This window comes from Tupaia chinensis, unplaced genomic scaffold (assembly GCF_000334495.1).
Source record: "Tupaia chinensis unplaced genomic scaffold, TupChi_1.0 Scaffold145592_1, whole genome shotgun sequence".
Classification (NCBI taxonomy): domain Eukaryota; kingdom Metazoa; phylum Chordata; class Mammalia; order Scandentia; family Tupaiidae; genus Tupaia; species Tupaia belangeri.
In genome coordinates, this window is record NW_006205449.1 from 1180232 (window position 1) to 1204461 (window position 24230).

Below are 24230 nucleotides of genomic sequence, written 5' to 3' on the forward strand. Positions count from 1 at the left end.
CATCACGTCTTCTCTAAGAAAGAGAAAAACGAGTTTCTCCCAAACCTTCATTTGAATTTGCACGGAACACACTTCCCTAAAATTGCCCACGTGTCATCGCATCTATTTTTCTTTTTAAGTCAGGCATTAAATATGCATCCTGACTCCCACGTAGGCGATCCACAGCGCGGCGAAATGACTGCATGCTCAATTATAGGCTACGTGAGAACAGCAAATGCTAAGGAAAACGTTCCCAACTACACTAGGCACTGCCTCCATTGCCCAGCACAGAATGAGGGGCTCTCTGACTGGAGTAACACGGTGGTGTGCCCCTATAAGCTATGGGAAAGGCCAAAGAAGAAAAAAAGAAAAAGAAAAGCGAACTCTCTCTACCACTAGTGATGCTGAGTTAATCTGAAATAAAGCGACAGCTCTGAGAAGCCAGAAGCTGAACGTAGAGATATGTGTATATTTAAAGTGAAGACAAAGTTCATTTTAATGGATAAAATAAGCCACTCATCAAATAAGGTAGTTAAGTCTCCCATTTTCTATTACGAAATTAGGATTTCATTCCCATAATAAACTGAATTACAAAACAGCATGTTTACAAGAAAGTTAGCACTTTTCTCTCTTTTTTTGGGGAGGTGGAGAGGTTTTTGCTATAGGGTGCGTGCGCTCGCCAGACAGACAGAGACAGACAGAGAGACAAAAAGCGAGAAATCACCCCCAGGGGGGATGGTCACGTCACAATCCCTTCTCCTCCATTCTCCTCTCGGGATCTTGGGCACACACACACACACGCCCAGTGTGAGTTTTAAGCCACAGGGTCCGGGACGTGAACCGCGGTCGTCTACGTGGGAGTCCAGCAACATAGCCATTACGCTAACTGCTGGTTCCCAGGACTTTTCTCTTCATCCCTGTTCTGCAGCAGAGATTTTGGGACTAGCCTAACTCTACCGCGACACAAAGGGGAGGACTGCTTCTGACCTTGCTGTTTACTGATCTCATTCAGGTTTTCAGTCATTGGGAAGAAACTTTTATGTGAAGCCCTAGCTATGAGCCTCCACAATTGGCACAGTGAGATCAGGTGAAAGGATTATGAATCACTGAAGCATCGGGCTGCTCACGGAGTCTGCCATTCACCCTGTTTCTTGCAGTTCTTTAAGCATGGAGACGCTCATCTCAGCTAATTCACAAAATGTATGGAAATGGATTTGAGTCCAGGTGCCCAAAGACACTCGACAAGAAAGAACTGATGGTACACTCCACAGTGTGAGGCTCAACCATCGGGTCAGACGATGGTAACAGCATGGCAGTGCTACGGATCGACTTCACTATTTATACATCAGTGACCAGGTGCGAACTTGTTCTTGTGGGCTAAAAAAGAGAGTTTTCATATGTCCCGCAATAAATATTTGAACACAACATATGCATTTAAATTCCATTAAGTGAATATTTCTGTACATTTAACTGGGCTATAAAAAACCTTCCTGAATGCTTGCCATGAAAAGTCAGTTTGTCCTTGGGCATAATAAAAATATTTCAAACATATATACCAAAGTTACCCCAATAATTTATAATATTGTCTTAAAAGATTTTTCAAGGCAGAATTATGACACAAATTTAAAATACATCTAGTATTTTAAGACTATTGAGATAATTAGGGTGCGTGCGCTCGCCAGACAGACAGAGACAGACAGAGAGACAAAAAGCGAGAAATCACCCCCAGGGGGGATGGTCACGTCACAATCCCTTCTCCTCCATTCTCCTCTCGGGATCTTGGGCACACACACACACACGCCCAGTGTGAGTTTTAAGCCACCGGGTCCGGGACGTGAACCGCGGTCGTCTACGTGGGAGTCCAGCGACATAGCCATTACGCTAACTGCTGGTTCCCAGGACTTTTCTCTTCATCCCTGTTCTGCAGCAGAGATTTTGGGACTAGCCTAACTCTACCGCGACACAAAGGGGAGGACTGCTTCTGACCTTGCTGTTTACTGATCTCATTCAGGTTTTCAGTCATTGGGAAGAAACTTTTATGTGAAGCCCTAGCTATGAGCCTCCACAATTGGCACAGTGAGATCAGGTGAAAGGATTATGAATCACTGAAGCATCGGGCTGCTCACGGAGTCTGCCATTCACCCTGTTTCTTGCAGTTCTTTAAGCATGGAGACGCTCATCTCAGCTAATTCACAAAATGTATGGAAATGGATTTGAGTCCAGGTGCCCAAAGACACTCGAAAAGAAAGAACTGATGGTACACTCCACAGTGTGAGGCTCAACCATCGGGTCAGACGATGGTAACAGCATGGCAGTGCTACGGATCGACTTCACTATTTATACATCAGTGACCAGGTGCGAACTTGTTCTTGTGGGCTAAAAAAGAGAGTTTTCATATGTCCCGCAATAAATATTTGAACACAACATATGCATTTAAATTCCATTAAGTGAATATTTCTGTACATTTAACTGGGCTATAAAAAACCTTCCTGAATGCTTGCCATGAAAAGTCAGTTTGTCCTTGGGCATAATAAAAATATTTCAAACATATATACCAAAGTTACCCCAATAATTTATAATATTGTCTTAAAAGATTTTTCAAGGCAGAATTATGACACAAATTTAAAATACATCTAGTATTTTAAGACTATTGAGATAATAAGCCAAATCTGCATTTTTTTCATTTGGCATAAATTCATTCAATACTAACCAAAGGTACTTTCTGATTTGGGGAAAACAGTTTTAAATGGATCAAGATTTTTCTACTCTATATGACCAGGTTTCACATTGTTTGTCAGCAAAGACTTTTTTCCCAGTAATAATATTTACCACAGCACTGTCTGCGGTGGCAGTGCGAGGGACAACCTGGGTGTCCCCATACAGGGAAGGCTGACTGTGCCGTGATCTGTCTGCTCTGGTGCACGTTATGCCCTTGGTCGGGTGGATAAGTAGATGTATACTATACGTCTAGAGGAAAAGGCAAATGATAGAATTAAGAATAGACAATTAATCCATCCGCTTCCCAAACACCTCTGTGGGCGCCTGCTCTCTGTTCATGGATGGGGACAGGAAGCTGACTGTGCCCCAAGAGCGAGCCGCATCTGAGGAGGGGACCAGCGTCACTTCACTGTGTCCGTGTGGTCTCACTTATCGTGAGTCCATTATCAGTTTGGGAGTTTAAACGTCTAATAAAGAGAATGAAAACTAACCCTAATCCAAGAGTGAGCAAAAGATTTAACAGTGAGACTCAGACTTTCGACCCACTACTCGCAGGCAGATTTTCTAAGTGTGCCGTTCCCATCAAGTTTCCTCCTCCGGGCCCGACCTTTAAGCGCGGTAGGTAAAGCACGGCTCTCCCCAGTCATGCAGCGGTGCTGCCTCCTCGCTTGTTTGTGTGGGGATTTGGAAGCCTGACAAGGGGCTGTTGTTCATTAGTATGACCGAGCTGTGGCCGGTGGACTTAGGTCTTGTTTGCTACCCAAATGTGGCTTTTCCCTTGAGGAAAACATCGTTTGGATAGATTCATACATAGGAGGCTTGTGAAACCTGAACCTGTCTAAGGCCAGGGAGAGAATGGGGCGGAGTGAGCTCCTCAGCTCCAGGTGGGCCGAGAGACTGGCGGCAGGGAGGGGAGGAAGCCCTCTGGGTTCCACTGAGGCTGCACGTGGACAGCATCTGGGGAACCGCAGGCTTCTGCGTACAGCTGTGTCCCTACCACTGCTGCTGACTCGGGTGTGCCGAAACCTTTGGCATGCCTGATTCTGTAAGCAGCTGGCAGACAGAAAATAAACGTGCCAGCCACATGCAGAGAAGTCCTAAGGAAGTGGGAGAAGAGCACCCACAGTGACCCGCTTATTGTCTTAGGGACACATAACCCTGTTGCAGTCTCTGTGGATTTAGCTGCATCTAGGGCTCTAGAGTGAATGATCTGCCTCATTTACTCCACTGACAGGGCACAGAAACTTCTGGGTACCCTTGCTCACCTATACAGACTTCCAAGACGTTCCTCACCTGATCTGGTCAGTTACAGAGAGCGTGGGAGTCACGTGCCCAGCCCCTCTCTCAGCAGGTAGTGGGAAGCAACCAGGGATCCCAGAAGGCAAAGGTGAAGCATGGTGGTCCCCCATTGGTAGACACATGGCCAGGGAAGGAGAGGGGACTCCACCGGCCAGGGCGACAGCCGCAGAGACAGCCTGACCAGCAACGCGGCACCATGGCCTCCTCCTAAGTTTCCTCCCACTTCCCGACACTTTCACTCTTCTGCTGCGACGCATTTCCCTTCATCTTTCTTGAAGCCTAAGCCAGCGCTGAGTGTGAGATAGTCTGATCTGGAACAAACTACAGGGACTTCTGAGTTCGGAAATAATCAAATGTAAAACAAAACCCTCTTTCTTTGGTTTGCCAAATGAGACGCTCCTGCCTCCGTGGTAGGATGTGGGTTCTGGAATCCCACCAGCTGGGCTCAAACCTGGGCTCTGTCCCTGTACGTTGAACATGTTACTGAAACAATCTGAGACTAGGCTCCCTTTACCATGAACAGAGATGACGATGCTCGTGCAGGAGTCCTTGTGAGATGGAATGACTTCATATACTACGAACAGTGAGTGCTCAGCACGTGCTAGCTCACGTCTTGTCTGCCACTGTCCATCAAGCTCGTTCTCTCTTAATTCACCTTTGTAGAAACTGCCACTTCACTATCTTAACAAGGGAGCTATGAGTCAGATTATCTGAGCAAGGGGACACATGGCCCGAGGCATTTACACTTAAAAATAAGTCTGTTAACAACTCTGTGCATGTATCCTTAAGTGGTGAGATACATATGGCTAATAGGTTTGAGGTGGGAGAGTTTTGTTTTGATCTGTCCCCCCTCTCCCCGCCCAACTGGGCATGTGTGCTTGATGGAGAGAGTCAGAGAGAGAGGGGAAGTGAAAAATCACTGGCCATGTGGGAGTGCAATGTCTCAACCACCATACCACCTGCTCGCCTAAGATGGGAGGGTTTAATTTTACTCATTTGACTGTGTGGACTACGTGCTAAAACTTTATAGTTTGGTTATTTCCCTGCCTGTTGATTATTGCCTGTGGATTAAAATAAGTAGCACTACCTGAACACTGTAAAATACTCAGTTATGAATTAATAGGATTGAGTGCAGTGGCTTTATATAAAAAAATTAAGTATAAATAGCTTTCTTACATACCAATATAATATGAATAAAATATCATTAAAAAATGCTACTCATAATTGCCACAAAATATTTACTTACACAGGAACGACTACTGTTGAAAGACTTAAAACAAAACTGAAGGCCAAGTACTCACTTTGGCAGCACATATACTAAAAGTGGAATGATACAGAGAAGATTAGCATGGCCCCTTGTAAGGATGCCTTGCAAATTCATGAAACTTTCCACATTTTTTTTCTTTAAAAAATTATTTATTTAATTGTATTTATTCATCTATTTATTTTAATTTGATTAGAGAGAGATAGAGAGAGAAAAAGTGAGAAAGCCACCAGGTCTGGGACTCAAACTGTGGTTGGCCATGTGGGTGTCGAGCGCCTTAACCACCATGCTACCTGCTGGTCCCTACAGTCCATATTTTTCATGGCCAGCCACAGTTCAAGTCCTAGACCTAGAAGCTAGAAAATCATGCCAGGCTCATGTGCATGTGTGCCCAAAATCCCGACTGGAGGAGAAGAGATTGTGGTGTGGCCATCTCCCCGCGAGGTGATTTCTCACTTTCCCTTTCTCTGTATCTCTTTGGAGCATGATGTGCCCTATGCAGAAACCTAAAAAAATGAAAAAACACAAAATAAACTGAAGGCCAGAAGCGGTGATACAGCCTGTGATAAACCACATAGCATGTTGCTAGACCACGTGTGCAAGGTCTGGGTGTGGACGTGCATGCATCCCTGTGATCTGGGTGGCTAAGACTGGGGGTTGACTGTGGAATAAAGACCCATCAGGAATACCTATCTCCATCTCTCTCTCCATTTCTTTCTTGTGGAAGAGGTAAATTAATTTTTAAAAAAATCAAACTTGAGTAACTGATGGGAAACAGTGTTTCAATAAACGAAGCCTTAATAAAGAACCTGTCTTAATATTAAAACAGTATAGAAATGCGGTAAAGAGAGGAACAGGTTGTCAACACAGGAAAAGAAACATCAGTGTACAGAATAGAGAGAAAATAAAACACACAGGGACTTCAAAAAGTTCGTGGAAAATGGATTTACATTATGAGTTTATTTTGGTGCAAAACATTTTGTAATTGAAGCATCAGTACAGGTTTCTCACAGTACACATCTTCCGAGAACTCTCTGGAGACTCCTCTGATGTGTAGGGATTCAATGTGAGCTATACGTGGCATTTCAGACATCAGGGGAAGCAGGGTTATCTGTTTATATATCGGGGATACAACAGTTTGGAAAAAGCAAAGCTAGATCACTACGCACTTCCTAATGATGGAGAGGCGTTCTGAGAAGCGGTCTTTAGAAGATCTCATGGGAACATTATATACTTACAAAGTGATTTTCAACTTTAAAAAAATCTTGAAAGTTTTTGTTAAAAATTAAGGTGCTCCTACACTCATTAGCCTGGGTCTACACAGGCTTACATCAACCCCACTGCCTTCCACCTCCACTTCTTGTCCCCAGGGACGTCTTTGGGGCAGTTACGCACCTGGAGCTGTCACCTCCTAGGAAAACAAGGCCTTCTGAAATGCCTCCTGAAGGACCCATGCTCTTCTGGAGGTGTCAGTCTTTTTGGAAATACGTCCATGGTGGTTTGCTTGGTTTGTTTCTTTTTGTCAACACGGTTTTGCTTGTAAGCCAATAATGTACATGAACATGACTCTTGTTAATAAACAACTGTTAGGTGCTGGGGTCCACGTTGTCAAACTTTCAAGTAGCTCCCTGAGGTCTGCAAAAGCTCCAGTGAAACCCTTCACTGCGAATTTTCTCTAGGGTTCTTCGTTTTCTTCTCTTGCAGTTTCCTATTCTCTGCCTCTTCTTCAGCTCTACATTCCTCTTTTGATGGCCCTGCCGTCGCTAGGCAACACAAATATTTTCAGCTCCATTATAATCTTACGGGACCACCACTGTATACGTAATCTGTTGTTGACCGAAACATTGTTACGTGGTGCACGGCTGCATTTTGATGTCGCTTTTTACACCAAAATATATCACGAATGGGAAAAAGGTTTAGATTTATGAAAAGCAAGTCAGAAAACTATCAGAATGGAGTAGAAATACTCCTAGACCCCTGCAGCAGTAATGTATGACACTAAAGCCAGAAATCACACACACTTGTTTATCTTAAAACAAGTCATTAGGTAAAGAGAGAAATAAGAAATTCAAAAGTAAGACATGTAAATGCCTTGTCATCTTTTATATATAAAAGAATGTTCTACTTACTAGTAACCATAAGTTGTTTTTCTTTTTCTTTTTTTTTTTTCCCGGGAATATACTGGCAATGTTACTGAGAGGAAAAATGTACAAAAAGCACCCCCATGAAGCATAGGTTTCAGCACTCTCTGCCCCTGGGGAACACTTCCTGGGCCGTGCAGTGCAGCTGCAAGGTCCTTTACTCAAGGGAGCACGTCCTGTGCCCTGGTCGCCTCCCAGATACAGCCTTCCAGGCTCCTGGTGTTGTCCCTTTGTGGCCTCGTCACAACCGTGATCGAGAGTCATCTGTAGGACCATCTGTCAGAAGCCACCCCTCCCCTGGACTGTCAGGCCCATGGTCATCTCTGTGCTTTCTCAGTGCTCTGTGTGGCACAGGGGACAGTGCCTGGAACAGAGCAGGTATGCAAAGATATCTGGTGTTCTCTTCTAGTGACTGGGGAGGAGTGATGAACAAAGCCGGTATGGGTCTCCTGCCGCCCATGGGTCACCACGGCCTCCAATAACCTTCACAATTGGTTACTAATTTGACTTGCCGGTTACATCTGCAGTTGCTCCCTAGCAGAGGGTTTTCTGACCAGCTGCTCGAACGCTACCCCTTGAGCCTGTGCATTTCAGTGGTTCACTCCTCTGCCTAGACGTCCATTCAGCTCTCCCCGTCTAGAAAGCACCTCCAAACTCCGGCTCACAGCTCAGAAGCAATCCCAACAGCAACGAGCTGAGTGACGGGCTGTCTCTGGGTACCCCACAGCTGAAGTGGTTTCCCTCCTGGCACTTCCTGAGTTGCACTGGTGGTACCCACTGACCCGCCAGCCCCCTCGACTAGATGAAGAACCCCTTGAAGGCAGCAGCTGATTCTCTCATGCTGTGCACATTGGCTCTCAGGAAAGCACCTGACACAGAACGGTTGATCCGCAAGTCTTTGTTAGTATTACTAAACTAATTATTTAGGCACTGATTGCAACAAATTAGAGATTATGGTAGGAAAACTTCTTGCTTTTAAGAAAAGTATACAATATTTTGTATTTAGACCTCACTTGAGAGAAAAACGTAAGTGGATATTCATTTTCATTATTGATTTTATGGAAAGTGGATGCATTTATTTTTATGGCATAGGCTTCCTAAATGAAGGTGCCAAAATATTCAGAAAGAAGGAGGAGCATGAGTGAGAGAATGCACAGGAGCCCTGGTCCACACTGCCGGGAGGGCAGAGCCTAATGAGGAACGGGGCAACACAGACGTCCCCAGTGCTGACGCATCGCATGCACATTCAAACGTCTAAGGGAAACACAAAAGAACAGAAAAAATAATGTATAGAAGGAAAAAAAATAAGGTGAGGAAAAACCAAATCTTCCATCTCAAAGGATCCTAGATAACAGGAAAATAACACAAATGAAAAGAGAAATGGAAATTCGGAATAAATGGTAGAGATTAGTAAGCACAGGACGACACTGCAGTGGACGGGACAGCTTGCGTTCCAGCCAGAGCCCAAGTTTCCCAGGTGAGATTATAAAACGAGGCCAGCTGTATGCAGTTTCTAGAGGTGCTCTTTTACCTGAAGGCAAAGTGGAGAAGAAAAAGAATACCATGCGACTTCTACACAGAAAGGAAGTACTATTCATACAAGACAGACAGACATTTAGCAAAACACAATCTAGATGAAGTTCACTTCATACTGACAAAAAGTTCAATTGATCGGGAATGGATACAAATTCTAAACATGGCTGTATCTAATAGCATTGCTTTAAACTGTAAAAAGCAAAGGAATAAAGAAAAATAAAAAAATCCACAGTGTAATGGAAAACGTCAACATGCCCCTCTCAGAATTTGATAAATGCGGCCAAATAAATCAGTTCAAATATAGAAGATTTGCAATAAGTAATTACTAAGCTTAAACGAACAGACTACAGACAGAACAAGGTATTTAAGGTCAGCAAACAAACACGGTGTTTTGCAAGCTCAGATGGAATGCTTATAAAAATGCCTACTAAGCATACCAGGATAGCTTCAACAAATGTCAAAGACTTGGTTCACAGAAATTGCATTCTCCGGCCACAGTGCAATTAAATTATAAATTAAATAAAAAGTGGGAAAAAATGTTAAAACCTTGAAAACATCAGGAAGTATAATAAGAACAATCTAAAATAATTTGAGAGTAAAAACGAAATCAAAATGAAGTCAGAAAATATTTACAGATGAAGGATTACAAAAATGTTAGAACATCAAAGTGTGTAGGCCGCAGCTAAGGCATTACTTGAAGGGAAATTCAGAACCTTTAGAGTTAGGCCCCACGAAGGAAAGATTGGGCTTGACTAGGCAGGTAACTGAGAAGGCAGGAAAAGGACCAGAGGAAGCAAAGCAGCAGGAGAAAGGCTCTAATGAAACCTGAGAGCAGAAATGGTTAACCATACCACAAAGACACAGCAGAGGTGCACTCCCACCTCCACCTCTGCCAGGAATGCTCACAAACATAAGAGCTGTTATTTTGAAAGACTTGTAAAATTAACAAGCTACTCTCGAGAAATGAGAGACAGAAAGTGCAGAGGAACAGCACTGGGAATGCCAGGGGGTCTCAACCAGCAAATGGGCTACAGGTGCACACCGGGACACCTTCCCGGACAGCACATGGCCACTTTACCTAACGTGTCGCTCCGAAGGAAGGATTCTTTCTGGATCCCTGACTCCATCTTATTAACGGTAGAGATTCAATAAATAGAGGTCCTTGTACAAACCCAGCCACGTTCTAATTAATGAAGGACCCAAATTCCTACAGACCCCGAGTACACTCGAGTCCCCTGGAACATGCTCATGTCAGAGGGTCCACACGGGCTGGCCAGAGACCACAAGGCACCCAGTGCACTGAGCTGGGCAACATCATGGAGCAGGACTGGGAACTTCCTCAAGTTTCCAACTCACTTGAAAATGCTGACTTTGTCAGAGGGCATGAACGGTGAGAAAGCAGTTCTTTTTTTTTTAAGATTTATTTATTTATTTATTTATTTATTTATTTATTTAGGGGCCAGCAGGTGGCATGGTGGTTAAGGCAGCTGGACTCCCACATGGTTGGGTGCGGTTTGAGTCCCGGACCTGGACCTGGAGGCTTGCTTTCTCACTTTCCATCTCTCTCTCTATCTCTCTCTGGTCAACTTCAAAAAAATAAAATAAGCGTCCAGCAGTTGGCATAATGGCTATGTCGCTGGACTCCCATGTAGTCGACCGCAGTTCGAGTCCCAGACCCAGTGGCTTAAACTCATGCCAGGCACATGTGCAAGCGTGCCCAAGATCTCGAGAGGAAATGGAGGAGAAGGGATTGAGGCATGGCCATTATTTCTCGCTTTCTGTCTCTCTGTCTCTCTCTGTCTTTCTGGTGAGTGCACGTGTCCTATAGCAAAAACCTCTCCAAAAATAAATAAATTAATTAAATAAAATAATGACAATGAATAAAATTATATAAAGTAATTCTTCAAAAAATATTTATGTAATTCCATCTGTTATTATTATTTTTTAATTTGACCAGAGAGAGACAGAGAGAGAAAGGGAAAGCAAGAAAGCAAGCTTCCAGGTCCAGGACTCAAACAGTGGTCAGCCACGTGGGAATCCAGCACCTTTAACAATCATGCCACATGCTGGCCCCCAAGAAAGCGATTCTAAGTAGAAGTTAGGGTGAAAAAGATGTGTTTAAGGTTTTAGTTCAAGGAAACAAGAACTTAACGTTCTGTTTTCGGTAGCAGAAACGTGGGTGTATAATTCTATTCAAATAAGTAAACAGCTATGGTAACTTCAGAAAAAGTATCAGACAACCTATATCCAAGGTGCTCAGCAATCTCAATAAAAATGACTTTTCTAAAGAGCTTATAGTTTTTCCCTCGGTAAATCTCTCTTGAGGAAAAAAACTAAGTGTGCAAGCTAAGCTTGGGTTAGGATCTGGGCTGACTCAGATTCTTCACTGGCTGCAAGGAAAGCCTCACACACAGACCAGCTCTGGAGAAAGAAAGAAAAAAAAAGCAAGTTCTTTTGTTTTAGAGACCAGAAATGCAACAGAAACAAAATATAATAAAAAATGAAAATTCAGGTACAGGAATTATGCATTTCATACTGAATAATTATTTCTGTGCAGCCGTAAATCCTCTCTGGTAAGCTGTGCATCTGAAACTCATCGAACTGCCAAGGGGTAAACGCGGCCCCATCCATCAAGCAGCCACTTGACAAATACATTCCATAATAGAAGTTTATTTTTATGGGAGGCTGAATCAAGGACTTTCCCATGCATACAAAAACTTGTCAAAATTATTTATGAGTCTTGCTGAGACACACAATATGTCATATCAAACTCCTATTTTCCTTCCAAGCACAGACTGTCAATATCCCTGCTACTATCAATAACGTGGAACACTGCCGATAGAGGCCCCAGGAGCTGGAGGTCACTGCCCGTTCCGTGGGCCAGCGCTGCTGCAGCGCACAACCGAGCCCAGGCGCACAGGCCACCTCTGTGAGGGACAGCCAGGGCGGCCACTTGGGACCGCGTTCAGAGCCTCTGCAACAGTGGCGAGATGGAAACCATGCTTGGAAACCCAGGGCTGACTAAGGCCCACAAAAACACAAACAACAGAAGACAGTCCACCTTCCGTTTTGCACACAAAGTATTAGTTAACTGTGATGAAACAGATTTGGGAATCCGTGAGGTGCCTGCCACGTGGGATCTTAGTTGTGCAGCGTCAGCTAACGGAGCCCGGGGTGGGCCGAGAAGGTTCTGAGGCCAAGAAACCACCTCTTTAAGGCCGAGAGCCTGGCTCTGTTGACCCGTGTGCTGGGTCATTTCGTTTCAGAAGGAGTGCGACTGATAAACATGGTGACACCTTTTGGTTTTAGCAGCAGGGGCCTTTCACTCTTGGACTTGTCACTCTCCCCAACAAGAGACACTAAGAACAAAATATGACCACCGAGGTGATCTGTGCAGCAGGAAGCTGATTTTTTTTTTTTTTTGGAGAGATTTTCACTGTAGGGCGCGTGCGCTCGCCAGACAGACAGAGAGAGACATAGAGACAGAAAGCGAGAAATCACCCCCCCAGGGGGGATGGTCACGCCGCAATCCCTTCTCCTCCATTCTCCTCTCGGGATCTTGGGCACGCACGCACACGCACCCGGCGTGAGTTTTAAGCCACCGGGTCCGGGACACGAACCGCGGTCGACTACGTGGGAGTCCAGCGACATAGTCATTACGCTAACTGCTGGTTCCCGGAAGCTGATTATTTTGAGCTCTGTGGCAGTGGAACCCATGGTCCTTCTTGTTCTCTGAAGAAGTGCACTGCATCGCTGCCGCGTCACTCCAGGGCTGAGTGCGTTGTACAAAGGCCACCAAGCACAGGGACTGACCATGAGCACTTTGGGGCAACTGACCAGATGATGGCCGCAACCTGGTGCAGGTGGGAGGACAGGACACATGGCAAGGGGGCTGTTAAACTTAACTTTTCCTTTCTCACACAGTGGAACACATACATGTCAAATCTGTTTCTGACTCTACTGCTCTGTTGTAGGGTAGGGGGAGTGGCAGACAGGGGCAGCTGCCAGGGCCTCAGGGTGGTGGTCACCACAGTCAGTGACCCGCTATCATCTGCTAAGCCCTGTTCTCCAGGCCTGCAAAGCAGGACATGCTCACTGTCAGGGAGTGGCTGGCCCCGGGAGTGTCTGTCCAGCTGTGGCCCTCTCTCCTAAGGCCAGGTGACCTGGGCATTTTAATTACTGTCTTCAAATCAAGTGCTAACAAGAATCTCATTCAAATGTGATTTTATGAAATAATGCATAATAAGGAAAACACAGTATCTACAACTTAGTGAATATTAGTGAGTGAGTGACAAGCACTTTTATTGCCTTGTTATGCTACTACAGAAATGTATTATTTTATCTTTTGAACACGATTTAACCTCACTGGTCTTGATGCACAAAAGTAACTTTTTAGTTTGTTTTCCTGGAATGCTTAAACTAAACCAAAACCAAAACCAAACAGGGCTAAATGAGACAGAAACCCACTTTTTCTATCTTGCAGAAATGTGAAAGAATGACAGGAAAGGTGAAGAGAGGAAAAGGGACCGCCTTAAAGGCTCCATTCCTCGGATCGCCCCAGTATCTTCAAATTTGAAACACTATACAAACCTATATCCAAGGCTACGAGAACTGGCCCGATTGCATAATTTCCATCCATTAGCAAAGTAAGAACAGACCCCGGGAAGGAAGGGCCACAGAGCGGCTTAGGGAATTTGGGCCAGGGCACCATGTCCTGAGCAGTCCTGCTCTAACTCCGACTGAGACTAAACTGGACACATTGCTCCTCACACACTCACCAGAAGCCACTCCGTCAGTGTAAATACAATGATTAACCTCTTTAAGGCCGAGAGCCTGGCTCTGTTGACCCGTGTGCTGGGTCATTTCGTTTCAGAAGGAGTGCGACTGATAAACATGGGGACACCTTTTGGGTTTACTGTTTCTGAAATGGCTGCAGATTTTACATTCCTACCAGTAGCATATAAAGTTTCCAATTTCTCATATCTTTGTTGATGCTCGTTAAGCTGATTTTTTTTTTTTTTTGGAGAGATTTTCACTGTAGGGCGCGTGCGCTCGCCAGACAGACAGAGAGAGACATAGAGACAGAAAGCGAGAAATCACCCCCCCAGGGGGGATGGTCACGCCGCAATCCCTTCTCCTCCATTCTCCTCTCGGGATCTTGGGCACGCACGCACACGCACCCGGCGTGAGTTTTAAGCCACCGGGTCCGGGACACGAACCGCGGTCGACTACGTGGGAGTCCAGCGACATAGTCATTACGCTAACTGCTGGTTCCCGGAAGCTGATTATTTTGAGCTCTGTGGCAGTGGAACCCATGGTCCTTCTTGTTCTCTGAAGAAGTGCACTGCATCGCTGCCGCGTCACTCCAGGGCTGAGTGCGTTGTACAAAGGCCACCAAGCACAGGGACTGACCATGAGCACTTTGGGGCAACTGACCAGATGATGGCCGCAACCTGGTGCAGGTGGGAGGACAGGACACATGGCAAGGGGGCTGTTAAACTTTTCCTTTAGTTTCTCACACAGTGGAACACATACATGTCAAATCTGTTTCTGACTCTACTGCTCTGTTGTAGGGTAGGGGGAGTGGCAGACAGGGGCAGCTGCCAGGGCCTCAGGGTGGTGGTCACCACAGTCAGTGACCCGCTATCATCTGCTAAGCCCTGTTCTCCAGGCCTGCAAAGCAGGACATGCTCACTGTCAGGGAGTGGCTGGCCCCGGGAGTGTCTGTCCAGCTGTGGCCCTCTCTCCTAAGGCCAGGTGACCTGGACATTTTAATTACTGTCTTCAAATCAAGTGCTAACAAGAATCTCATTCAAATGTGATTTTATGAAATAATGCATAATAAGGAAAACACAGTATCTACAACTTAGTGAATATTAGTGAGTGAGTGACAAGCACTTTTATTGCCTTGTTATGCTACTACAGAAATGTATTATTTTATCTTTTGAACACGATTTAACCTCACTGGTCTTGATGCACAAAAGTAACTTTTTAGTTTGTTTTCCTGGAATGCTTAAACTAAACCAAAACCAAAACCAAACAGGGCTAAATGAGACAGAAACCCACTTTTTCTATCTTGCAGAAATGTGAAAGAATGACAGGAAAGGTGAAGAGAGGAAAAGGGACCGCCTTAAAGGCTCCATTCCTCGGATCGCCCCAGTATCTTCAAATTTGAAACACTATACAAACCTATATCCAAGGCTACGAGAACTGGCCCGATTGCATAATTTCCATCCATTAGCAAAGTAAGAACAGACCCCGGGAAGGAAGGGCCACAGAGCGGCTTAGGGAATTTGGGCCAGGGCACCATGTCCTGAGCAGTCCTGCTCTAACTCCGACTGAGACTAAACTGGACACATTGCTCCTCACACACTCACCGGAAGCCACTCCGTCAGTGTAAATACAATGATAAACTATCTTTAGACTTACGAAATAATTATTTGAAGTAACTGGAAAGTGCTTCAGTCAGGAAAGTCCTATTTTTTTCCAAAATAATGAGTTGCTGTTGCTTAATAAATGCACCATGTCTACTGGTTTCAGATATAAACAACAGAATTTGGAAATTTGTGTTCCAAAAACAAAGCATGAGCTGCTATGTTATAAGCCGTTAAAGCCAAATTTCCCATAAACGGCCTAAAAAGCCGGGGAGCAAAGGAGGGCGTAATACCCCCTTTTGTCGGTAAACACGGTCTTCTATTATTTCTTTAATAAGGACAACCTTGAGGCAGGGAGGGCAGATTTCTGACCCCTTTCTAAGAGCAAATGGAGCTAGAGGTTGGGTGAGTCGTCCAAGGTCCCACTGGTGTGGGGGTCCAGGAGAACGAGAAACTCACCTCTAGTCTAGGCACTTCCCTCGTCCGCCCCCACCAAGGTGGCCCCACTGCCCTGCAGACTCTGGACGGCTCCTGGTGAGGGAGAGGGGAGACAGCAGCAGGAGAGAGAGGGAAAAGGAAAGTCTGTTTCTGACAGCGGCTTTACCTCGGCCATCCCTATCCAGGACGCTCTGGCCACAATCTCTTCATTACATTACTTCAGCCACGAGGCTCTCTAACAGGCAAACCGTACAAAAGATGCCACAGCAGAAAGAACAAATGCATGCTTTATTTTATTTATTTATTTTTAAAATTAATTAATTAATTTATTTATTTATTTATTTTTTGAGAGAGAGGTTTTTGCTACAGGGCTCAGGAGACAGAGACAGAGACAGAGATACAGAAAGTCAGAAATCAACCCCCAGGAGGGATGGCCACACCACAATCCCTTCTCCTCCATTCTCCTCTTTGGATTCTGTGCATGCATGCACAAGTGCCCAGTGTGAGTTTCAAGCTACCTTGGTTGGCCATAGGCTAAGCACTGGAACCACTATGCCACCTGCTGGCCCCTAAAAGTATACTTTAATGAAAAACAATAATATAAGCCCCCTTAGATGAAAACCTGGAGGGAAATCCAATTCTGAATGCGGCAGCTGTGTTCACCCGGCAGCCGTGCCCTGTACACCACAAGGTGCTTCTCCGTGAGTCGCCTGTGTGAGGTGGCCCCAGGCCGTCCTCTGCCTGTCAGCAAAATTGTGATCACTGCCTGCACAGTCATTCTGGACTGTACCCACGTGCTTCCCCACATGGGTGCCATCACCTTGACCAAAGCCCAACATGGGCTAAACGTGGAGCAAGTGCTTGTTGAAGCAAACAAACTTTACTTCCTTCAATTCTGAACACTCTCTGCACTCTGGCAGAAACGGAAACACTGGATCGTATGAAGGCACAGAGAACGACTGTGGATACCAGAGACAGTGTGAGAGGAGAGTGGGAAATGGCTGAGGGTGAGAGGGAGGGGACCAAGGGCAAAAAGAAAGGAGCAAAACATTTAAGAAACACAAAGTAGACAATTATCTGATGACAATGTGTACTCTGGATGGGAAAATTCGTTTTGTATGCTGTAATGATATACAATGAATGAATGCAAAAAATCAATAAAATAAAATCTAAAAAACAAACAAGCGAACAAACCAAATTTTCGGTAAGGAAACAACTCCATTTCAGTTTTGAGAACATGGAAGTCCAGAGAACTTGGGGGATTTGAAAAGGCAAGCTGATGTTAGAATCCAACTCTCTGGCTGGCTCTGAAGCCTGCCAAGTTTGCATCCATTGCTGATTTTTCTGTCCAGGCCAGGGATTTTCAACCTTGGCACTGCTGATACAGGGGACATCAAAAAGTTTGTGAAGAAAATGGAATCAAAATTTATTTGACAGGAGTGTCCTCAGAACCACAGCCGAGTACTCCCATGTGAAATTCACTAAGCTTGTGCTCAAGGGCACCAAGGCGAAGAGTAAGAAGAAAAAGAACAAAGCAGAGAAAAGAGAAGAGGATGAAGAAACCCAACTTGATATTGTTGGAATCTGGGGACAGTAACAAACTCTGGTAAAATTCCAGGAACCATAGCCATTAAAATGAATAAAGGAACTATATACACGCACTCGACAATGGTCTCTTTACACTGGAAGCACCATGTAAGAAGTGGACGCGGGCCCTAGTCCTCCAGGGCAGTTTTCTGCTGTCATATTGTCTGGTTCCAGAACTGCCCTGAAATCTGGTTATGGAAAGCATCTTGGTATAGATTCTGATGGACTTGCTGGGCGTTCAGATGCAACTGGACCAAGAGAACAATAGGAACCAGTCTTTCCAGATGGTAAAGAGGCTTTACCACCTCACATAGCTGCTTTATTAGAGGCAATGAAGCAGGTGATATAGAAGCAACAAATGAAACAGCAGGAGAAGAAATGATAGAGATCGGATCCTATGCTGAAAGGGAAACCAAAAAAGGATGACATCCCAGAAGAAGACAAAGGAAATGTAAAACAATGTGAAATCAATTATGTAAAGAAATTTCAAAGCTTCCAAGACCACAAACTTAAAATAAGTAAGGAAGACAGTAAAATTCTTAAAAAGGCTCAGGAAGATGCATTTTTGCATGAGACACTTCTGGACCACAGAGCCAAAGTGAAAGCTGACAGATACTGCAAATGACCTGGATTTTTGTTTTTCTTATGTTTGTTTTTTCTGAATAAAATTTTCAGTGAAGTGCCTTAAAAAATTTTATTTTAGTAACAAATAATTTTGCAATCTATGTATAGTATTGTTTTTTTTAAATAATACACATTTCCCATGAGCTTTTGGACCCTTCCTCGTGGGTCTTCCTATGTACACTGTGAGAGGTCAGGCCATCCCCAGCCTCCTTCGGCAGCAGACAGGAGCACTCACTGTCTCCCCACCATGTCTCCAGACTGCCAAATTTCCTTGGGGAGCAAGCCACCCCTGGTTGAGGACCACTGGTCTAAGCGCAGACTCAGTCCCTACACAGATACCGTATTTCAAGTTCCTTTCTCGACTCCATCTTTACAAAATAAGCTTGCAGAATTGTGAGTCCTCTTGCTACTGCCAGTAATGTCTGAGCACGTTCGTTCAGGGCGGCCGGGAAGCCTGCGTGACAGCAGGGTTGCTAGACGAAATGCAGGACGCCCAGCTCAAGTGGAACTTCGAAGCCATAACTAAGAAGACTTTAGTACAAGAACTGGGTCGTCGGAAAGTCATGGTGCATTTTTCTGTGTTTCTATGCAAAGATGAATCATGACTTTCTGACGACCCAGTGTATTCCGAGCACCGTGCTGTGTTGTTCATCCAAAATTCAAACCGACCTGAGCATCTTGTACTTTTCTATGTAAAGCAGATCTCTCCTACTTTTCACATATAATTGAGAGACAATCAGGGCTGGAGACACTGTGCACTTGGAGAACTGTGGAGGCCTGATTCTGCGTGTGCTGTGCTCAGTGCATTGTTTTCCTCTTCCTCTCTGCTGCTGCTTCTGGACTCGTCACTCATGGCCTTTGGCGCTCTCGACAACTGGCTAAAACTGTGCTCGTTGCCCAGAGAGGGTTGTTAGCTGCTGACTCCCAGTGGTTTGTGATTATTCGAAAAATGAAAGGCCTTCTCTCCTTAACAGGGACCCACTAACTGTGTGACTTCCTGGCTCAAAACTTACACTAGCTTGAGTTTTACAGTCCAAAGCCAACATCAAATGACTATTTATAATAGTATGTCTTATATACTGTTCCCTCACATTTTCCTTATACTTCAATAATTCCCACTATTCCCAGAAAACCACAAACTGCCTAAGTTTTTGCTTAATTCGTTCCTATTCCATTCACTGATCCTCTCAATCCTCCCCTTTTCACGAAGCTGTTGATTTTCTCCTCTCTCGCACTTGACATAGAAAACCTGAATGCACAACACTAAAATAATTTGAACAGTGCAGACACACGCAGGATCCGTACACACACAGAACACCGTGGATGCCAGTCTGAGACCAACACACTAACAGGCACATACGTCAATACATACACACGGTTTGCACTGCTGTGGGGAAACGGGGTACTTCTCTTATTTCGGGGACCTTACCCTACACCGTGTCACCATCCATTTTTAAATTCATGCTCTGCTTTCTCCAACAAAACCTGTCTAACTTTCCAACACATGCTGAAAGTAGCAATGACAGCGCATACGGGGATGGGGCAGGGGAGGAAGACAGAATCTGGAAGGCCAGGGTACCTCGCCGTGCAGGCAGCTCTCGGCACCTGGGCATGTGCTGATGGCAGGCACCTTATGGTTGGCAGTCCTTCTCCCTGCACAGTACGCGCCAGTGGAAGCGAGATTAGCTCATGCCTATGTACAGTCCACGATGCTCTGAGCGCAGGTTAAGTACATAGTAGGCTGGTAAGTACCCGTTATAATTTAACTGTGAATACAAAAATACTGACATTCATAAAATCCATAAAACATGTATGCAGAGAAAAGGAAGTAATAATGGAAGCGTCAAATGGGGGGACCATTCATAAACATAAACCAAATAGCCACTTCTAGCACAATTATTGCCGTGGCCACCTGACGAAGTGCCACCTTTGTCACTGTGGGAAAGTCGTTGGGTGTTGACTTCGGCGCACGCGCAGCTTTAATTTCAGAAGCTCATACTGTGAAAACTTTAGGTGGTGGACAACCAGAGAGAATCCAGAAAACAAGTCCGTGCCTTGACGAAGACAATCTGCAGCATCTGGACCATCAGAATCGGCCCTGTCAGCTGAATATATCAACGTTTCACAATGGTAATACCTTTGCAAATCCCAAAGTGCCTTACAACTGTTCCTCCTCCTTTTTCCAACAATTTTGCCATAGGAATGTGTGTTGACCAGAGAGAAACAAAGAGAGACAGAGACAGGAAAAGTGAGAAATCACCCCCAATCCCGCAGAGGGTGGCCACACCACAATCCTTTCTCCTTCGTAGTCCTTTTGGGACTCTGAGCATGCATGCACATGTGCCTGGAGTGATGTTCAAGCCGCTTAGTCCAGGACTTGAATCTTGAATCATGGCCGGCCCCGTGGGAATCTAGCACCTTAACCACCATGCTACCTGCTGGCTTCCCATTTCCTTTCTAACTCTCAAAGGAGCTCTGAGCTAGGGCTATATCATGCTATTTAAAACTTAGTTTGTTTTAGGAGCCAGCAGGTGATGTGGTGGTTAAGGATGCTGGACTCCCACATAGTCAACTGCAGTTTGAGTCCTGTACCTGACGGCTTGCTTTCTCACTTTCTCTCTCTCTCTCTCTCTGGTCAAATTAAATAATAGTAATAATAATAAATAAAAATTAAATTAAATTAAATTAAACAAAAACAAAGATATGGATGGCTGCTTTCCATGTTTCTTTCCTCTGTCCTGCAAAGACCACTTACCAGTCCCTCGGGGGCCCTCTCACAGATATCTGTGTAAGCACAAGTGAAGACTGAGTCTCTCTTTCCGATATCAAAGAGTAGCACGCTACACCCACAGTCCCTCACCTACTGGGCGGCAAAGAGTCAGTTAATTACATATGTATGATCTTGATCCGTATCAACCCACAAAGAGTGTTCTTATTCCTTCCTAAGACTTCACACTGACCCTCCGTCTACTGTCTCAGGGAGGTCCGAAGTGCTGCCCCACCTCTGAGCCATCGGCAGACAGCAAGCTGCTTTGCACCCCCTCACCTGAGTTACTTCAGGCTCTGTATCTCACCACATCCTGGCACCTCTGAAAACCACCACACAATAAATACCGTGGCAAGCTGAAATGCAGTTGTCTTGGCTCCCATGGCCTGGTCAACTCTAAGAAGGAAAGGACGATCAAGTGCACTCCCTACAGTGCCTACCCTTCACATGCATTCATTCTTTCCTTATTGCCAGAAAGCACGTGCATTTCTCAGAGAGAGGGGGCCCTGCAATGGGGTGGCCACACCGAACCTTCGTCTTTCATTTCTCTAACCCGTCAAGACTTTGAGCATACACACACATGCACCCACCTGGCATGCTTTCAAGCCAGGTCTGGCACTTGACTCTGCAGTTGGCCGTGTGGGGTCGGCTCCCTAACTGCTGTGCTTTTGGGCAATGATTATTCTTTTTATGAGTATCAAGATACAATCATTCTTTCCTATATTAATAATCATTCTGATGGGATTTAAGTTAGTTACTATAGTATAACTACTTGAAAAGGACAGTTCTATGAGAACACTGGCATATCTGGAAGGACTATTTCTGTTTTCTTGAGATGAACTGGGTAACGTTAAATATTTTGAAAAAGAATTGTGTAATTCTTTTTATTTTATTTATCATTTTTATTTTTTTAATTTGCTACAGGGCACATGTACTCACCAGAGAAAGAGAGAGACAGAGAGAGAGAAAGAAAGTGAAAAAGCAAGCCACCAGGTCCAGGACTCGAATCGCGGTCAGCCATGTGGGAGTCCTGTGCCTTTACCCACCATGCCACCTGCTGGTCCCAATATTTTTTTTATTCAGAAATGTATTCTGCAATAGGGGTTAGAGGACGATGCTGAGCATGATGCTTTGCATGGCTGCGTAGCAGGGGAAGTTCTGGGTTTGGGCCTAGAGACTCCTTGCACTCTGTGACTGAGGCAGTGACAGGAGTCGGGAGGGGTAAGCCAGGCAGAAACGACCCTGGACAGTGATGTGGGTACGTGAACCAACAACCTGGAAACAGAATACGCACAGTTCATTATGGTTAGTTCAAAACTTCACGTCAGCATAGAAGTAATGATTTAAGACTAAGACACATAAGTGGAGGAAAGACTTATGGAAAAAATGGGTGAAAGGGGAACACAGACAGATATTTTGGCCAAGCAAGGGCCTCTAGTGACAGTGACGGGACAGGGGCTCTTCCCCTCCAGGAGGCTGGAGGTGGAGGCAGGGCTGACAGGGCTGGGAAGGACAGAGCGAGGCAACCAAGAATTTCATTGAATGCAAGAAGTACATTTTTTAGTATTTTCACTTTGCCTTTCACTGGAGTAAGCTGCATAAAGGAGAAAAACAGTTAAACCTCTCTCTACCTAAGAATTAGCGTTACTGACAGAAAAAGAACCCCGCAGGAACGAAGGATCTGTGCTCTGCAGTGAGACAGCATTCCCATGCCAGTTCTGCCAGAGAGGGCCAGGCGGGAGGAGTCGTCGGCTACTGCGCCCCGGGCACCCCACCTGGAGGATGAGGCCCACAGCCACCATGGCGCGCACAAGCCGCAGGAGCGCCTGAGGCCAGGTCTGTGCCTTGGCTACCATGAGTGGGGTCGAGTGGGGCACGACGCGGCCAGGCGTGTGCTAGGCCGGGAGAGCAGCGTGTCAGACACCGCGGGCGGGCACCATGGGCTGCACTGAGCTGCACAGGCAGGGTAGAGGGAAAGGAGTTACTTGGAATGATTAGAGGAGAGTACTGAAACCGGTTTTCCACACTGACACAAAGTGTATTGGGACCAGCAGGTGGTGTAATGGCTATGTCGCTAGACTCCCATGTAGCCGACTGCGGTTCGAGTTCTAGATCTGGGGCTTAAACACACGGGCGTGTGTGCGTGCGTGCCCAATATCCTGAGAGGAAAACGGAGGAGAAGGGATTGTGGCATGGCCATCCCCCCGGGGGGTGATTTCTTGCTTTCTGTCTCTTTCTGTCTGTCTTTCCAGTGAGCGCACGCGCCCGATAGCAAAAACCTCTCAAAAACAAAAACAAAAACAAAAACAAAAACAAAAAACAAAGTGTCTTCTCGCTCTGTATTGAAAGTTGAATAATGAACTCGGAGCACAGGCCTGTTGTGCACCCCAGACTGCTAAATACTTTTTTCTAGTGACTTCCTGACTGTAACCTTGACAGTCTTTAGTTGAAGAAAATGGTCACAGTTGTCTGTTTTCTATCAAGGCCCAGGTACGCAGCTCTGCCCCAGCACACCCAAGGACAGAGTGATTTTAAAGTTCAGTTGGAATGGGCAAAATTACCCTTCCATGGCATCTAGAGGGTTGAGGAAAAGAAACTCCTAACTCACATGGTTCTGGCATATTTTTAGGGATTTTTCTTGTTGCAGTTGTCTTAATATTTCCAGGTGCTACCTTGTACCTCTGCCACACACCCCTGTGGACACTGCCCAGTGGCCGGGCTGGGCCGGGCCACGTTGCCTGAAGCGCTGCAGGGCAGGCGTAACTGCGGTGCGACAAGAGGCCCCTCGTGGTGAAGCCCTTCCAGGGATTGAACCGGATCATTCACTGAATTGTTGAGTTGATGGGATTCGTGTAGCTGGTTATAAATTGATAATCTAAATTAATTCATTCAAGCAGAAATCGATTCTGTAACTCCTTGAGAGCTTGTAATAATGCTTACCTCCCACTGCTAGCTGCATCCGCTGTTTCATAAAGCTGGTCGGAAACAGCTGGATTCAGGTGACCCGCTAGCTCATTAAATCTGTTACACGTTCCTTCTGGTAAATGATATTAAGCTGAAATGTCCTAACGTTGATTTTTTTTCTTTAATTTTATGACAGAAATAACCTAATTTGTAACACAAAATAACAATCTCCTTGGATTACTTTGCCTTGTTAAAATATTTTATGCATTTTTCATTTACACAAAGGTAATGGAAAAACACTTAAACTATCTGTTATTTAAACCACAAGAGATATGTTACTGAAAGTCTGATAGCTACAAAAATGATTGTCTCTTCATAGTCTTTACTTTATATCTGTAATAAAAGGCAGACAATTCAATTCATTGGTTAGTAAATAAAGTACGATAGTTTTTATTTTATTTTCTCTGCCTTGCAAGAACTAAAATCAGATTGCTTTTTAAATTCATTTAGAAATAGGACTCATTACTTTCTGTTCCTCTTTCTAATCTAAAATGTCTAATGTCCATTCAGAACCTCACATTTTCTTCATCAACAGAAGT

General features: G+C 45.0%; 1 protein-coding gene, 1 non-coding gene and 1 pseudogene across 2 annotated transcripts in view; 2 read left to right on the plus strand and 1 right to left on the minus strand.

Moving 5' to 3' along the window:
- The window catches only part of LOC102492433 (protein FRG1 pseudogene), a 36686-nt pseudogene extending 18725 nt beyond the window's left edge, over nucleotides 1-17961 (plus strand).
- The window catches only part of ZNF407 (zinc finger protein 407), a 553482-nt gene that overhangs the window by 57133 nt on the left and 472119 nt on the right, over nucleotides 1-24230 (minus strand). The gene's annotated exons all lie outside the window — the stretch shown is intronic.
- Nucleotides 5290-5395, plus strand: LOC114006078 (U6 spliceosomal RNA). Its single transcript, XR_003547842.1, has one exon. It is a non-coding gene; the product is annotated as a U6 spliceosomal RNA (small nuclear RNA).